The sequence below is a fragment of the Erinaceus europaeus genome, unplaced genomic scaffold, assembly GCF_950295315.1.
Source record: "Erinaceus europaeus unplaced genomic scaffold, mEriEur2.1 scaffold_324, whole genome shotgun sequence".
NCBI classification, from domain to species: domain Eukaryota; kingdom Metazoa; phylum Chordata; class Mammalia; order Eulipotyphla; family Erinaceidae; genus Erinaceus; species Erinaceus europaeus.
The window spans coordinates 107,992-123,443 of NW_026647346.1; the positions used below are offsets into that span (position 1 = coordinate 107,992).

General features: G+C 42.3%; 1 long non-coding RNA gene across 1 annotated transcript; it reads left to right on the plus strand.

Annotated features, from left to right (window-relative positions):
• Window positions 1–7,057: 7,057 nt before the first annotated feature.
• Window positions 7,058–15,191, plus strand: LOC132536313 (uncharacterized). The gene is made up of 3 exons (XR_009547942.1): window positions 7,058–7,144; window positions 14,570–14,612; window positions 15,094–15,191. It is a non-coding gene; the product is annotated as an uncharacterized LOC132536313 (long non-coding RNA).
• The last annotated feature ends 261 nt before the right edge of the window (window positions 15,192–15,452 follow it).

Sequence of the window (15,452 nt, forward strand, 5' to 3'; positions counted from 1 at the left end):
AATGAAATAGAATATTGCTAAATGCCTCTAGCTGACTGTTAATATCAATTTACATGTACTTTCAATTTCTGATTCTTATTCAACATTATGCACTGTCGTAAGTTTGATCATTCACAATTAAAATATGTGACTGGTCTATTAGAAGAATCCAGTTTCTAAGTACTTGAAGAAAACTGAGTGATTTTTGTTCATTTTGTGGAGTTGTACCCCTCCTACCCTATGGTTTTGTTAATTTATCTTTTCTTAAATAAAAAAAAGAAAATTGCTGAATGCCTCTAGCTGACTGTTAATATCAATCTACATGTACTTTCAATTTCTGATTCTTATTCAACATTATGCACTGTCATATGTTTGATCATTCACAATTAAAATATGTGACTGGTCTATTAGAAGAATCCAGTTTCTAAGTACTTGAAGAAAACTGAGTGATTTTTGTTCATTCTGTGGAGTTCTACCCCTCCTACCCTATGATTTTGTTAATTTATCCTTTCTTAAATAAAAAAAAAGAAAATTGCTGAATGCCTCTAGCTGACTCTTAATATCAATCTACATGTACTTTCAATTTCTGATTCTTATTCAGAATTATGCACTGTCATAAGTTTGATCATTCACAATTAAAATATGTGACTGGTCTATTAGAAGAATCCAGTTTCTAAGTACTTGAAGAAAACTGAGTGACCTTTGTTCACTTTGCTGCCATGTGTAGGGGATGAGTGCCCTCAGGTGGCTGAATCCCAAAACTGCAGCTAAAGCAAATCTGCTTGAACCTTTTGGAGGTGAAGTTCCATTGAGTCTCTGACAGCCCAGGGAACTGAATGAAATCACGGCCACCTGACTATGCCTGACCTGTGTGACAGCAGCATGAGGAAATCTAGGATATGTGATCCATTTCCTCCTTAATATTCTAATCATTCTTTATGGCATAAGACAAACATCTGTCTCGTTTTTCCTGGATGGAGTAAGCAAAAGCATTGTTCAAACATCGCATCATTAGTAAGAATGTCGTATTTTCTTTGAGTTTATAAGATACTAAGGAAAGCTAAGAAAGAAATAGAAGTCTGAGAACCCCTCAGCCTGGTCCAGCACTCAGACGATGCAGCAGGACAGTGAGAACAGGCTTCTCCCCACCTCTCTCCCATACAAGCAGACACAGACACAAACACACCTGTCTGGGGCTCAGCACCCTGATTGATCTGACTAGTGATTCTCTCATTGATGTTAATCTGTATGTTTCTTGTCTGTGATCAGATGGAGTGCATCTTACCAGAGCTGTTTAAGACAAGAAGTAGTGGAGGAGGCTACTTGGTTGAGAGCACTAGCTATAAGCTGCTGGGTCCAAGCCAATGGTCTCCCGCCCACCCTGCTGGAAGGGGAAGAATTTTATGAGCAGTGAAACAGTGATGCAGGTGTCTCTCTGTCTTTCTCCATCTCCTCCTTCCCTCTCATGTCTCTGTCTCTATCCAGTGAATTATAAATAAGAATAATTACTAAAAAAGAAAATAAAAGACATAATAAAAAGGGAAAAAAGCATAAAGAAAAAGCAAAGAGATTGTGGTCCAGGAAGTGGCACAGTGGTTAATGCACTGGATTCTCAACCATGAGGCCCCGAGTTTAATCCAGGCAACCCATGTACCTGTGACTGTGATGGCTGGTTCTTTTTCTCTTTCCTCCTATCATTCTCATGAATAAAGAAATTCTTTAAAAAACAAAACTGGTAGTCAGGCAGTAGCGCAGCGGGTTAAGCACTCATGTTCCGAAGCATAAGGATCCAGGCTCGAGGCCCCAGCTCCCCACCTGCAGGGGGGTCACTTCACAGGCCAGGTGGCAAAGCAGGTTTACAGGTGTCTATCTTTCTCCCCTCGTGTCTGTCTTCCCCTCCTCTCCATTTCTTTCTGTCCTATCTAACAACAAGTACATCAATATCAACAATTACTACATCAACAACAACAAAAAACCAAGGGCAACAAAAGGGAAAATAGATAAATTTTTAAAAAACCTAAGAGGTCTATTCTAGGCTACATCCAGTCCTCTAATGGTTACTTGGATGTATACTTTTTACACTACAGTTGAAGGTCATCAAAGAATGTCCACAACTCATTTGACATTTGATTTTCCAAGTGACATTCCCTTCACACACACACACACACACACACACACACACACACACACACACACACACACTGATGCTCCTGGAAATAGTGTGTCTCTGACAGCATCCATGTGAATATCCTGCCATGATATTTACTCTGTTTAGGATTATATAATGATATCACCACTGTGTGAAATGGGGGCAAGGCTTGTGGCATCTCTATTGTTTCTAATCAATGCACGGGGATCTATAGTTATCAGAACAAAATTCCAAAGGACTAATGAAAAACTCAATGCTGAAGATACAAATTGCTTCAGGGAATCATGCTTTCAGCTGTGCAGTAATTATCTGACCTTTGACTAATGACATCACAGCCCAGTGGCCCTGGCTACAGCGGAATCTTCAGTCTTGGAGACTGAGCTGAGAGTGCAAGTAGTGCTGTGTCCAGCTCTCTCTTTAGCGTCAAAGAGTGAAGAATAGAGGATGTCTGCATCTACCAGAAAGTCTTTGCGGCTTTCAGAGTGTCTGGACTGTCTGTCCTGCTTCAGGTAGAGTCTGTTCACATGCCCTGTGTGACCGGCAGAGCAGGAGGAGGGCAGTCCCAGGACGTGCTCTGTGTGATGCCCACTGACAGAATCCTCAGCTTCACCCCTGGTCTCATGAACAGTTACCTGTGCTCATGAGATTCCCTCCTGCTGATGCCAGAGAGCAGACTTGACCTGCTAGGATCAGAGTCCTGTGGGCTTACTCAGGGCACAGCCAAGAATAGCTTAGTACTTCCTTAAATTGAGAAACATTTGGATGTTGGATTTATTATCTGCTGATCTTGGGATTCCTGCCCCGCTCAACCCCAAAGTGATGACTGAGTTAAGATTAGAGTCAGTTTTCTAGAATCCTCTTATCTAAGGGTGTATGTTAACCTGAGACCACAGTGGAATGACACCTTCATACTCTTGGATGTCATGTAATCTGTAATTTGACTTCTATAAGGTCATATATCTGTTTACATTTTATTATTATTATTATTATTATTGAGAGTGAGAGTCAGAAGCAGAAGTAAGAGAAAGTGAAGAGGTTAAGGAGATGGGGAAAGGAAGAGGAAGAGGAAGGAGAAGAGGGAGGGGAAGGAGACAGCCAGAGAGTCATTGGCATATGGAGTCATTGGCATATGCAAAACTGGGGGTGACACTTGGGGCTACATGATTTTCAGTTCATCTAGACACTGTACTGTGGACCTGAGTTGGTTGTTTGAAACATTTGTCATCTCTCCTTTGTCCTCTAACTGTTCCCTCACCCCTTTTATCATTTAGTGGAGGGACTAATTCACTACAGTGCAGTTTGTTGACATGGTAAGATTTCTCATCACTCAGTGAGAGGTGTCTGCAGAACACTCTCCTCCCCACTCAGCTCCACTCCCAGCACCAAGCACAAGGACCCCAATACCCTCGGTCACCCTCACTCCCTCTTAGAGTCCCCAGACTCTGCTGATTCCTTGTCCCCTGACACTAAAGTGACAGCCCCTGTGTCCTGTCCATCAAGCTGCCCTCCATCTCCACTGGCCCTGAGTGACCTCAACTCTCACAGGAGCTCTGTGTAGCTCAGGACTCCTGAATCTGGATGCTGAGTCCTTCTGGGGAACTGAGACTCCTCTGCAATGCTTGTGAGTGCTGGCATCATCAGGAGTCCTTGTGTCCAACCTCCCCAGTGACAGGCTGCCCTGTGGGTCTGCTGTGTTGCAGTTCTGCTGTGGAGGAGAGCGGCCTGGAAGAGAAGAACATACCAGAGGTGCCTCGTGGCCACATCCAGTTCACAGGCCTTGGCAAATTCCAGAAGAGTCGGAGGTGGCAGAAAAGGCAACTGATCTTATATTCCAATGTGCTGCTCATCTCCAACACAAAGTGCGTACCTGCTCCCCCTGCTCCTGACTCCACAGCTGCCTCTTCTCTGCTGCCCTGAGGATAGAAGAGGTGGCTTTTCTGCAAGGTTTCTGTCCAGCACTGGGCTGGCAGCAGAGGGGAAGCAAGGAGACTGGGCAGGGCTCCGAGTTCTGGGGAAAGGCAGCCAGGGTGGAGAGGCTGAAGGAGAGATGCAGAGTCAGAGGCCAGGGGGCCCCCAGACTGGAGGACCCTCCCACAGCCTGCTCTTCCTTCACATGTCTGCCCTTCCAGTTTGGCCCCAGGGAGACAGGACAAGCCATAGCCCATCCCTGCTTCCCATGACTCACAGACACTCACACGAAATTTCTGCAAAATGTCTGCAATCACAGACTGCACATGGTGACAGGGACCATGGACTGAGGGAATGAGTGGTTTATTAACTGAATTTATCCTGTGTGACACGAGGCAATGAATTCAGTGAGTGGACTACACTGTTGAGCAAAGTCCTCCTCAATTCTTTTTTTAACCAGAGCACTGCTCAGCTCTGGCATTTGGGGTGCAGGGGATTGAACCTAGGACTTTGGAGCCTCAGGCATGAGAGTATCTTTTCATAACCATTATAGTGTCTATACACCACCCTCAAATTTCTTTTAAAGTACCTGAGAGACAAAGAAGGAGATGGGGAAGGGAACAGTGAGGAGAGACACCCAGTGACAGCTCCCACCGTGCAGTTCCCTTTGCTCCTGTCCATGGTCCTTCTCATGGTACATGAGCCTCTGCCTGGTTTTAGGTGGGCACAGTACTTAAGCAGCTTTTTATGTTTTGCCAGAACATAAAAACATAACATAACATGTTGACAGATATTTATATGTAAAATTATGAATACAAATTTATGAAAGCAAATTTTAAATAACTTAAGCTTTAAAGGCATGAAAAACTCTTAGAAACTGAGACTGGGTGGCTGCGTGGTGGTGGCACACCTGGTTGAGCATCCATGGCCTAAGACACAGGTTCAATCCCCACTCCCTATCTGCAGAGGGAAAGATTCATGAGCAGTTAGCAAGGCTGGAGGTTTCATTCCTCTCTTCCACTCAGTCACCTTACCATCCTATTTCTCGCAGTCCTATTAAAAAAAACAAAACAAAACAAAAAACAGGAAAATGACCCACAAGAACAGTGGATTCATCATGTAGCCACTAAGCCACAGAATAACCCCAATGGCAACTAAAAAAATAGATATTGAAAATTCAACTTGTTTGGGAATCATGGAAAATATGTTTAACTAACATTGTAATGCATGATTTATTTCATTAGTATCCTCAAGTACTTTCAGGATGACAATAATTAACTAATAAGCTCATTGCAATTTCCATACAATTAATAAGGGAAATATGATCATGGATCATTATGGCAAACAAATAAGCAACAGGAAAGATGCTGAGTGAAAGGTTCTCTTAGGGAGCTCATAAATATGGGGGGGTATCTAATTGTTCTGCAATGTTCAGGAAAATGGCTGCTTTCCTCCCACTGGTAAGGAGTGTTCAGGGACATCCTGGGCCAGGCTCCAGTCAGCACACAGCACTCAGGCCCCAGCCCTCCCTCTGCTGTGCTCTCAAGGCTCAGCTCAGAGGGGAAGGAGCCACAGAAACACACCCACCATCTCCCCAGGAGAAACCCAGCTGCTCCCAGAATGCTGGAGATGCCAGCTAACTGCTCTGTGCTCTGTTCCCTCTCCTGGTTGAAGAGTGCAGAATCAAGTACACTTTGACTCTGCGGGACATGTCGGTGACATTCAACAAGAGGAAAGGAAAGAAAGCCCGAACATCGCTGGTCTTGGGCTGGAGAGACCGCATCTTCGTGGTCTGTTTTCAGTAAGACTGCAGCCTGACCCTGTCTCCTCATGAATCTCGGGGGGAGCACAGCTCTCCATCTGGGGGTCTATTAGCCACACATGCTCTGACCCCCACAAGGACAGCTGTGTGCTCTCAACTGCCCCCCAATGGCTCTGATTCAAGCAAACACATGAAGCTTCTAAGCCATCTGCAGGTGGGGACCAGGGGCTTGAACCTGGGTCCTTGTGCATGGTAACATGTGCAGTTAACCACTGGCACCACCACCTGACCCCCAACCCAATTTCCTCTCCATCTAGAAGATTTCTTTGCCAACTCAGCAAACTATCTGTCAGAGAGCTGGGCCTCTCACCACCCAGTGAGCAGGACAGGCCTCCTGACTCACACAGTCCCACCAATAACAACCTGATGTTGATGTTTACATGTTGAAGATTTTTTTTTTGTTTCCTGTAGATAATTTACCCCTGGAAGGGATACCTTTATTTTACTTTTTGTTAACTTTTTATTGGTGGGGGGAAGTACTCACAATATGTTTGTGTGAATTTTGTGCATTTTATCTTCTTTTCTCCCCTTCTCTTGGATTTCAGTTCAGTTACGAAAATGGAGCAATGGTACAATGAGCTTCATAGGCATCCCCTTAGTTCAGGTATTACAAATCTTTTTTTAAAAGACTTTATTTTATTAATTAGAAAGACAGGGGAAGAGAGAGAAACAGACATCACTCTGGTACACGTGCTTCCAGGGATTGAACTAGGATCTCATGCTTGCATCCTTTTTCCTTTGTGACACCTCCCAGGCCATGGTATTTCAAATCTTCAAGTTCTCAGAATGCAGAGTCCTGGCAGTCAGAGCCCCTCCCTCTCCTCCCCCTTCTCTCCATGCTGTGATGGGAGCTAACATCACCCTGGACCATGTATTTACCTGCCCTGATTTAAGGGCAGGTTTCTCTGTGGGGTGGTTCTCAAAGCAAATGCACCTGCCAGCCCTACAGCCCAGGGAGGTTCTGGCCTGGACTCCAGGCAGGAAAGCTGTGAAGTCAGGATCTGTAGGCCTGATTTCAGAGAGCTGACAACATAGGTATGTTTTCTAGGATTGCTCTCATTTTCCAGAAATACATTTGCATATATCTTCATTAGATCTTGCTGAGTATGTTAATGTCTTGAAAATGTAGTGAAAAAGACTGAAGTGACTAGTCAAAATGTAAGTTGCCTTGAAAATAATCTAACAGATTTCTTCTGTTTTGGGTCACTGTGGACTTGATTAGCAACATTCAGAATGAGATTCTGGGCATCCAGAACACCTCCCGAAAGCAGGTGGAAGACATCACTGTAAGTATTTCTAAGACTAGAACTTACAATCCAAGCTCCTGCCTTGGACAGAAAGAGGTCTAGATATGAGGGGAGAACCCAGAATGTACCAGACAGAAAAGTGTATTTTTCTACAGACACACAGGTCTGTGTATACACAGAAAAGGAAGCTGTGACTATATGCAACAATCCTTGGTGGTCACATGACAAACTTGGAAAGAACACTGCATCTGAAAAGTTACCTTTTTTTCAGATTTCCCCTAATATCCATCCTTGATGTCTCTTGCACCAAATAATTTTCACGAGGCAGCTTTTCTATTAGCATGGATTTCTTTTTCCAATTAACTCTTGCATATACAAAGTGGTTTGCATTCTTTTCTGTAGATAATTTATCCCTGGAAAGGATTTTTGTTTACTTTTTATTCAAGGGGGTATTACTGGTTTACAGTAAACAGTAAACAGTTGTTGGCACATATGTGTATATTCTCAGTTTTATGCAAAACACTCTCACCCCCAGCCCAGCTCCTCCTCCCCCATCATGCACCAGGACCTGAAAGACCACTCGCCCTAGTCCTTTACTTCAGTGCAGTACATCAAACCCAATTCAGGGATGGCCCTTTCAAGTCAAGAGAAAATACTGACCTCAATTTTCTTTTCCTTTCCTTTCCTTTCTTTTTTTTTTTTTTTTAGTAATTTATTTCTTTATTGGGGAATGTTTTACATTCCACAGTAAATACAATAGTTTGTACATGCATAACATTCCCCAGTTTCCCATTTAACAATACAACGCCCACTATGTCATTTATGATACTTCATGGACCTGTATTCTCCCCACCCACCCACCCCAGAGTATTTTACTTTGGTGCGATATGCCAATTACATTTTGGGTTCTACTTGTGTTTTCATTTCTGATCTTGTTTTTCAACTTCTGCCTGAGAGTGAGATCATCCCATATTCATCCTTCTGCTTCTGACTTATTTCCCATAACATGAATTTTTCAAGGTCCATCCAAGATCGGCTGAAAACTGTGAAGTCACCATTTTTTACAGCTGAGTAGTATTCCATTGTGTATATATAGTATCGCACAACTTGCTCAGCCACTCATCTGTTGTTGGACACCTGGGTTGCTTCCAGGTTTTGGCTATTACAAATTGTGCTGCCAAGAACATATGTGTACACAGATCTTTTTTGATGGATGTGTTGGGTTCCTTAGGATATATCCCCAGGAGAGGAATTGCAGGGTAGGTCCATTTCTAGACTTCGGAGAGTTCTCCAGACTGTTCTCCATAGAGGTTGGACCAATTGACATTCCCACCAGCAGTGTAAGAGGGTTCCTTTGACCCCACACCCTCTCCAGCATTTGCTACTGTTACCTTTTCTGATGTATGACATTCTCACAGGAGTGAAGTGATACCTCATTGTTGTCTTGATTTGCATTTCTCTGACAATCAGAGACTTGGAGCATTTTTCCATGTGTTTCTCGGCCTTTTGGATCTCTTCTGTGGAGAATATTCTGTCCAAGTCCTCCCCCATTTTTGGATAGGGTTATTTGTTGACTTGTTGTTGAGTCTGGCAAGCTCTTTATATATGCTGGTTATTAAACTCTTATCTGATGTATGGCATGTAAAGATCTTCTCCCATTCTGTGAGACATCTCTTGGTTTGGGTAGTGGTTTCTTTTGCTGTGAAGAAGCTTTTTAATTTGATGTAGTCCCATAGGTTTATACTTGCCTTAGTCTTCTTTGTAATTGGATTCGTTTCATTGAAAATGTCTTTAAAATTTATGCGGAAAAGAGTTCTGCCAATATTTTCCTCTAAGTATCTGATAGTTTGTGGTCTATCCTCCAAGTCCTTGATCCACTTTGAATTTACTTTTGTATTTGGTGAAATACAATGATTCAGTTTCACTCTTCTGCATGTTTCAACCCATTGTTTCCAACACCATTTGTTGAAGAGACTCTGCTTTCCCCATTTAATAGTCTGGGCACCTTTGTCAAAGATTAGATGTCCATAGGTGTGGGGCCTCATTTCTGGGCTCTCAATTCTATTTCACTGTCCAGTGTGTCTATTCATGTTCCAGTACCAAGCAGTTTGGATGACAATGGCCCTGTAATACAGTTTGAAATCTGAATGTGTGGTCACTCCGGTTCTGTTCTTTTTTCTCAAGATTGTTTTGGCAATTCTAGGTCTTTTCTGGTTCCAGATAAAAATTTGTAGCATTTTTTTCTATTCTCCTAAAAATGTGCTTGGGATCTTGATAGGGATAGCATTAAATTTGTAGATGGCTCTGGGTAATATATTTATTTTGATGATGTTAATTCTTCCAACCCATGAACATGGAATACCTTTCCACTTCTTTGTGTCTTTTTCAATTTCTTTGAGTAGTGACTCATAATTTTCAGTATACAAGTCTTTCACTTCTTTGGGTAGATTCACTCCTAGATATTTTATTGTTTTTGTTGCTATAGGAAAAGGAATTGATTTCTGGATTTCAATTTCTTCTAACTCAGTGTTTGCATAGAGGAATGCCACTGACTTTTGAATGTTAATTTTGTAGCCTGACACCTTACTGTATTGCCTGATGATTTCCAAAAGCTTCTTGCTGGATTCCTTAGGTTTTTCCATGTTAACTACTATGTCATCTGCAAATAAGTAGAGTTTGACTTCTTCTCTTCCAATCTTTATCCCTTTAATTCCTTGCTCCTGCCTGATTGCCTGATTGCTATGGCAAGAACTACAACACTATGTTGACTAGTAATGGTGATAGTGGGCATCCCTGTCTAGTGCCTGATCTGAGTGGAAATGATTCCAGTTTTACACCATTGAGTATGATGTTGGCTGTAGGTTTGCTATATATAGACTCCACTATCTTCGTAATTTTCCATCTATTCCCATTTTTGTAGTGTTTTTATCATAAAGAGATGTTGTATTTTTTCAAAGGCTTTCTCTGCATCTATTGATATGACCATGTGTTTTTTTGGTCTTGCTTTTGTTGATGTGGTGGATCACATTGTTTGATTTACATATATTAAACCAACCTTGCATGCCTGGGATAAACCCCACTTGGTCATGATGAACAATCTTTTTGATATACTGTTGTATCCGGTTGGGTAGAATTTTGGTGAATATTTTCGCATCTATGTTCATCAGAGATATTGGTCTGTAGTTTTCTTTTTTGGTTGTGTCCCTGTCGCTTTTGGTATCAGAGAGATATGGGCTTCATAGAAGCTGGCAGGGAGTATTCCAGTGTCTTCAATCTTCTGGAAGACTTTTAAAAGTAGAGGTATTAGTTCTTCTTTGAAGGTTTTGTAGAATTCATTTGTAAAGCCATCTGGTCCAGGACTTGTTTTTTTGGGGAGATTTTTGATAACTGTTTCAATTTCATTAGCTGTGATGGGCCTGTTTGTGTTATCCACTTCCTCTTTACTTAGTTTTGGAAGTTGGTAGGTATCTAGGAAATCATCCATTTCTTCCAGGTTCTCTAGCTTGGTGGCATATAGTTGTTCATAGAAGTCTCACATGACATGTTGAATTTCTGCAGTGTCTGCTGTGATATCTCCTCTTTCATTTACTATCCAATTTACTTGGGTCTTCTCCCTTTTTTGTTTTGTGAGTCTGGCTAAAGGTTTGTCGATTTTGTTCACTCTTTTGAAGAGCCAACATTTACTTTCGTTGATCTTTTGTATGGTTTTCTTATTCTCAATGTTATTTATTTCTGCCCTAACTTTAGTGATTTATGTCCTTCTGGTTGCTTTAGGGTTCCTTTGTTCTTCTTCTTATAGGTCTTTAAGATGTGCAATCAGGCTGTTTATTTGTGCTTTTTCTTGTTTCCTAATGTGTGCTTGTATAGCTAGGAACTTCCCTCTTAGGACTGCTTTAGCTGTGTCCCAAATATTTTGATAGCTTGTGTCTCCATTTTCATTGAACTCTCGAAACATTTTGATTTCTTCCTTGATTTCCTCTTTGACCCAGAAGTTGTTAAGAAGTGTACTGTTGAGCTTCCACATTTTGGCACTGTTACTAATCTTTTGTTTCTTGTTAAGTGTTAGTTTAATTCCACTGTGGTCTGAGAAGATGCTTAGGATGATTTCAATGCTCTTGAATTGGCTGATGCTGTCTTTGTGGCCTAATGTATGGTCTATCCTTGGCAATGACCCATGTGGATTTGAGTAAAATGTGTATTCCAGTTTCTTGGGATGAATGACTCTTCAAATGTCCAATAGTTCTAGTTTATCTATCTCTTCATTTATCTCCCTTATGTCTTTATTGATTTTCTGCCTGGATGATATGTCAAGTTGAGAGAATGGGGTGTTGAAGTCCCCTACTATGATTTTGTTGCTTTTAATATATTGCTGTAGCTCTTTCAGTAAAAGTTTGATGTATTTAGATGGCTTCTCATTGGGTGCATAGATGTTAATAATTGTTCAGTCCTCTTGATTGATCCTCTCAGCATTAAGTAGTGTCCATTCCTATCTTTTTTAATCTTATCTATTTTAAAGTCTATCGTGTCAGATATGAGAATAGCTGTTCCTGCACTTTTTTTCTGGGCCATTGGCTTGTATGATAGTTTTCCATCCTTTCACTTTAAGTCTGTGTTTGTCTTGTTGAGTTCGGTGGGCTTCCTGTAGACAGCATATTGCTGGGTTGTGTTTTCTGATCCATCTTCCTACTCTGTGTCTTTTAATAGGTGAATTCAGGCCATTGACATTAATTGATATCAAATATTGAAGCTATTTTAAGGCCACTCTTGTAGAGTTTTAGAGTGTTTTGATATATGTCCTATTTGTGGTGGTCTGATTGTTTATAGGAGGCCTTTCAGAACTTCTTTCAGGGCAGGCTTGTTGATAGTTGATTCCTTCAACTATTGCTTGTCTGAGAAGGTTCTGATGCCTCCATCTAGTCTGAATGACATTTTAGCAGGATATAGTATTCTTGGTTGAAAGCCTTTCTCATTGAGCACTCGATAGATATCTTGCCATTCTCTTCTGGCCTGTAGTGTTTGTGTGGAGAAGTCTGCTGCTAATCTTATGGGTTTTCCTTTGTAGGTGACTCTTTGTATTTCCCTTGCAGCCTTCAGGATCCTTTCTTTATCCTTATTCCTTTCCATTCTAAGTATGATATGTCTTGGTGTCTTTAGGTCTGGGTTAATTCTGTTTGGGACCCTCTGGGCTTCTTGAATCTTTATGTCTTTGATGTTGTCTAGACTAGAGAAGTTTTCAACTATTATGGCCTGGAAAATGCTTTCTTCCTCTCCTGCTCTTTCTTCCTCTGGTATGCCAATAATGCATATATTGTTTCTTTTGAAGTCATGCCATAGGACTCTGTTGTTGTTTCAGCATCTATTTATCTCTTTTTGAGATCTCTTACTTCTTTGTTAGTTGTCTCTAATTCATCCTCAATCTTGCTAATTCTGTCTTCAGCCTCATAGATTCTATTCTCTCTGCCCTCTACTGTTTTCTGGAGTTCATCTATTTTGTTGCCCTGTTCTGATACTGTTTTAGCTTGTTCAGCTAGTTGCGTTCTTAGCTCAGCAATTTCAGCTTTCAGCTCTCTAATAACCATGAGATAATTAGTATTTTCTTCCATAGTCCCATTTGTTGTTCCTGTATTTCTGATTACAATTTTTTCAAATTCTTTACTCACTCCTGTTATTATTTCCTTAGCTAATGTTTGGATGTTGAACTCATTATTTTGTGCTTCATCCTCTGGAGGACATTTAGCTGGACTCCTGTCCTGGTTCGATTCTCCAGTATTTCTTCTTGTTGTTTTAACCATTTTATATATTATGTTATGAGTTCCCTTTATCAGTACTTTTCAAATTACTGATCACTATTGACTGGATTGACCTGTGTCTAAGTAAGTTAATTAAAGGGTTCACAGTGGTGGAAGTTACCAGTTGTTTCAATAGTTTTTTAATCAATCCCTGAGTTGGAGCTCAGTGGTTTAAAAGCCTCTTTTTTTCCTTCCCTGTAGGCTATGGGAGCCTGAGGGCTTTTAAAATATCAGTAGGCTTCTTAGCTTAATCACTGACTCCTGACCAAGAGATAAAGCAGGGTGTGGCATAGGTAATCCAGTGGTTATGCAAAGAGATTTTCACAGCCCCTCAGCTATGCCACGGAGGTATAGGTCTTCTTCTGAGTTTCCTGGTTAGATCTCTGTCCCCTGGTGTCCCTCCCTGTCGCTGCTCCAGATGCTGAGGGCAGTAGCAATGGAGACTCAGAGTTGCACTTGGTGAGTCTCTGGGGAGTCCTCTCCTCCCTTCAGCTGTCCCCTTGTTCATGGAGCAGACTGGAGGTGGTGTCTCAACTGATAAACTGCTGGACTGTTAGCAGTCACTTCATCTCTCCTTTCACTCCTCTCTCCTCTCTATCACCAGCCACACGTGTTTGTACTCACCGGTGATTTAGTGGGTTCCTGTGGTCATTCTAGTCCTGTCTTGTTCAGTCCCGGGAGGTCTCCTTTGGTATTCCTAGTTGATCTGGGAGAGGAGAGGAGAGGAGAGAAAGTGATATGCTGCTGCTCATAGCTCTGATCCGGAAGTCTCCTTTCCTTTCTTTTTCTCCTCTCTCTCTGGGGCTTTTGCTGCACTACAAATCAACTGCTCCTATGGCTATTTATTTGATTTTTATTTTTTTATAGGAAAGAGAGAAATTGAGAGAGGAGGGGAAGATACTTGAAAGAGAAAGAGAAACTGCATATATGCTTCACCACTTCTGAAGTGACCCCCATGCAGATTAGGAGCAGAGGCTTGAACCAGGATCCTTCTGTAGATCCTTGCACTTTGTACTATGTACGCTTAACCTGTTGCACCATAACCCACCTCTCCCCCCTCAAGAGAGATAGACACCTGCAGACCTGCTTCACCTCTCAGGAATCCTCCCCACTACAGGTAGGGAGTGAGGGTTCAGCCCTGGGTTCTTGCACTTGGTAAAGTGTGTGCCTAACCAGCTGCACCACCTCCTAGCCTGCTTTCCTTTTTTTTTATTCCTTCTTTCACATAATTTGAGCTTGTGCATCATGTCAGGGTTGGCCTTCATTCAGCATCACTGATGACATTTTCCTGCTTCTTCATACACCAGGCAATGCTTCTCCTAAGTAGGCGAAATGTGCATTTTTTTCTTTCAAACCATTTGATTAGATAGTTGATATTTTTAATTACAAATTAATAAACTAGGAATTACCTGTGTGTATATCCTAAGACTAGAGTGCAAGCAAGAAGAAATCCATATATCCTTGTCAACACACTTCTGAACATGCACTGAAAACCCAAGGATTCACTTAAATCTACAGTGTAGACTCTAAACCACAGTCACCCCCAGGGGTAAAGTAGCTTTGATCCTGGACACAGGGCTCTCTCTCTCTCTGAGGAAACAAAGCTGCTGGAAAATGTGTTCTTCCACTGTTCACTCCAAAAGCTTGTTGTGACCCTGCCTTCCTTCTCTTCCAGGATGCGAATTCCAGTCTGGAAGAAACCACAGAGCCACCTGCAGGTGAGTGTCAGGGTAATCTGAGAAGAGGCTGATTGGAGTGAGACATTAACTGCAAAGACTCAAAGTAAATTGTTTCCGGCTTCGCTTCAATACCTTCTGACAGGGAAAGCACAGGCAACAGGCCTCCGTGCATTCAATAGACAGTAACCAACTCACTGCTCTGTAACAGGCTCCAGTGACAGTCCTTGCTTCTCTACTTCTTTCTCTGTGGCAGATTTGCTCTGTAGCGCTCTTCTTCATGAGGAATTCATGGCATTCCAGGCACAGTAATGTATAAGAGCATCTTCCTCTTTATTTTGTCAACTCTTTTCTTGGGCACATGCGAGGGCAGGGTCTCCTGTCAGGTTCAGAGACACAGAGACACAGAGACACGGCCTTCTTTGCACAGAAGGTCCAGGAGAAGGCCCGTGTGTCACACTTACAGTGAGGTGAGTCTCTTCATGGTCAGCCTGGACCTAGACTGAGGTTTCTCTCCATCTAGATGGCAAACATCTGCAGGAGCATGAAGTGGGCCAAATGCCAGCCACTGAGGAGCTTCCACAGGAAGCACAGGAGTCCCCCAGCCTCGCATGTGAAGACCAGCAGGGGAAAGGGGACCCCCTGGGTGCCTGTGTATGCCTTGAGCCAGGTCAGATCTTCCTTCCTGAAACAAGCTCATGAAACTGAAAACCAATCCCATGGGAGGGAGGGCAGGATTAGCAGGGACCTAGAAGCCCCCAGAAACCATACGCGTCTCCACTGACTCTGGTAGAGGTGGAGCTGCAGTGTAGCTCAGAGTTGAAGGGATGGACTGGACTCTATTCTGAGCTTGTATTGGAGAAGCCTTGGTGTTCCTGTTAC